Consider the following 3,499-nt stretch of genomic DNA (forward strand, 5'->3'; position numbering starts at 1 on the left):
GTGGTATATGAATGATCTCTGAGCTGTTGAAACTCCTCTTCAAAACTTTTATATCTTCCAAATAGCTTGCAAAGGCTGGCCACTCTTCTGGTTCCGACACCATCTTCACCAATTGAGCACTATCCGTTGCAAAAGTAACCCATGCTTGTCTAAGATTCCTCATACATTCCATTGCCCATATAAGGGCCTCTATCTCTGAGTGTAGTGGCGACTGAATTGCTCTCGTATTCCTTGCTCCCATTAGTCCATCGTATCCTTCCAGGGTACTATACCATCCTTGCCCTGAAAATCTATCCTCATTTTTCCAAGATTTGTCTGTAAAACACTATCTACCTGGTATACTCGGTATTGTCAAAGGTACATGAACTTGGGTGCGTTCCATGCCTTGAGTCTGAGAATTTTGTGCTTCCACCCAAAGTAACGATTCCGTTTCTGCCAATTTGAGAGTATCTCTCGGGTCCATATCCAAATTGCTAAAAACTTTGTTGTTTCTACCTTTCCATATATACCAGAGAATCCAAGCAAAAGAATGATCCTCAATCTCAGGGGAAACTCTCCAAAATAAATGATCCATATTGGTAAACAATGATTGAGTGGGAAAAATATCTGGATTCACCGGGATCCGTGAAAGTACCCAGACCTGAACCGCCGGTGGACATTCAAAAAACACATGATTAGTTGATTCCTCGGGAGCACCACATCTGTCACAAGCAGTATCTCCTTGCATTCCTCTTGACCTCAAATTTTTCTTAACCACTATACATCCAGTCAATAGTTGCCATAAAAAAATGTTTCAACTTGGGTGCGCAGCGTAACTTCCAACAGAACGCCTTCAATGGTGTTATCGAAGGCCCAAACTGGGGTGGAATTCTTTCTCTATCTGGATATACTCGTTCCTCTTCATATCCAGATTTAACCGTGTATTTTCCATTGTTTGTAAAATATCATCCATTCCGGTCTTCCAGATGAGATCTACTTATAGGAATACTTTCAATAATTTTCACATCTTGCGGATCCACCAGGGTCCGAATAACCTGTAAGTTCCATGATCGTGATGTTCCATCGATAAGAGCATCCACTGTTAGGTCCGGGTAAAGATTGTGTTGATTTTTATTTGCTGTCCTCGGGCGAGTGGATGTAAGCCAAGGGTCATTCCATACTGAGATAGATGATCCTGTTCCCACCCTTTTGATTAGTCATTTGCTAACCAGAGATCTAAAAGAGACAATACTACGCCAGCCGTAAGATGACGAGTATGATCTAATGGGTTCTAAGGGTGAAGCATTCCTGAAATATCTCCCTTTGAATACACGAGAAAATAAAGTATTCGGTTTGTCCATTAATTCATAAAAGGTTAATAATATAAACATGCTTGTTTTTTTAATAGGAGAAAAGTAAAGATACATAAATAAAACACGTGTGAAGAATAATAAAACTTCTTTGTTGTATTTTTTGTTGTATTCTTGGTTATTTTATACTCTTACATACTTAATTTTTCATTTATTTTCCGAAATACATGTGTTTTAAGTATTACTATGACTGTTAATTAATTAGTCTCATGTGTTTTTATAACATGAAGACAATTTGAGTAAGGAAGATCAATATAGACGATGAGTTCTAAAACCGATAAGGTCGAAGATGAGAAATATAAAGTAAACTGAATTTAAAAAAAAATATTTAGAAAATAATGATATGTATTTTTTGCGGTTTAATAAAAATTTACAACGTATGATACAAAAGTTCTAACAAATTTTATACAAATAGAATCATGTTATATTGATGTAATAAAATTATCAAATCTCACATTAATGAATATTAATTATATATGTCTAATTTTTTTAACAAAATTGATATATAATTAGTTAATCATATTTAATTAAAACAGGTATGTATTAAAGTAATTTTTTTAATGAAAATAATATTTTAAAATATATCTAAATGAAATAATACTTTTAAATGAATTGGTGTTGATAAGATAGTGTGATGATTGGAGAGAAATTAATACTAAATTTGTTTGATTAACCAATTGAGAGTGCTATGTTAAACACTAAATAAACAATTTTTGAGAAAGTGTGATTTGACAAAAATTATGAAAACTTTGTAACTATTTTACTTCTAAATAAAATAAAGTGTTAGCTAAAACAAGTGTTATAAGATATTTTTTGTTCATTAGTCTTTGGTTTTTTATTAATCACAAATTATGTCATAAGAAGACTTTTGGAAACTTAGATTAGAGCGTATAGAATTATCACTATATCTCAATAATTTTCTAAGATTATACAATATCAAGACTTCTATTTTTCAAACTATTTAAAATTTAAAACATTTAATAGTTATTATCCTTACTCAAAATTATAAAACAATAAGCGTATTAGATAATTTTCATATTATGTTTATACCCGCAAAATCTGTCAAAAAAAAATATCCGCGAAATCATGGGAAACCATCTAGTATTATAGTATATTTGTTATTAATGTGTAGTAGGAGAAAAGTGTGCTTGGGTTAACAAAGAATTAGAGAGGACACTGTGTTTGCCATCTTTATATGCAAATTTTTAAATGATCTATTACTAGTTTGTATAAATATCTATGTCTAGAGCCTTTTGACAAAGTAACAAAATATCTTTTCTAGGAAATTCGTGAAATCAGCTGAAAATGTTGATCATAAAAAAAATTAGATCTGGCGGATCAACATACTACAAAATAATTATATTTCAGTCACAAGACAACAAGTATTTCTCCATTAATCCTAATTATATATAGAATGCAGTCTAATTCTATCAGAAGTAGTGGATGTACAGTCTTATTCAAAATCATTGAACTTGAAGTACTTATCATAGTGGACCCGTTTGTTCAGACTAACCTTTCAAAAACAAGATTATTCTTACACTACATTTTGGTTACATGAGAATAACGCCTTTAGCGGTTTCCGCGGGACATTGAATAAACCGCTCATTTGTTACCATTCAACCAAGTTTTAGTATTGTGTTTCTGGTTAAGTCTCTGAATGGTAACAGCGGGACCCGCTGTGCGGTATAAACAGTTTGGATACTGAACTTGAGCGACTTGTAACGAAAACAACTTTAATATTAGTTATATTCACCAAAACGTGTTGTTTTACACATGCAGAATAATAATAAAAATGTTTAATGCAAATAAAATGCTTGTTAAAATATATAGATAAATGATAGCAACTAGGTTAGCATTTTTCATGCTCGCCCACAAATCATGTCTTTTTTATAATGGTTTCACAAATCATGTCTTTCTCTTATTAGTTTAGAAATCGTTAATTTATGGTTGTGTAAGTGACATATCTTATAGTGTTGAAAAAGTTTACACATTCATATACTTCTTTATTTCTTATTAGATTGTGAAACAACTCTTTTTTAGTAATGTAGGATAGAGGAAAATTTTAAACCATGATAAAACATGATGGACTATGCCATTAATTTAACAATGCTATAAAGTTTAACGAGATTATTTTTTTAATTCCAAACGTT

Source organism: Brassica oleracea, chromosome C2 (genome assembly GCF_000695525.1).
Source record: "Brassica oleracea var. oleracea cultivar TO1000 chromosome C2, BOL, whole genome shotgun sequence".
NCBI classification, from domain to species: domain Eukaryota; kingdom Viridiplantae; phylum Streptophyta; class Magnoliopsida; order Brassicales; family Brassicaceae; genus Brassica; species Brassica oleracea.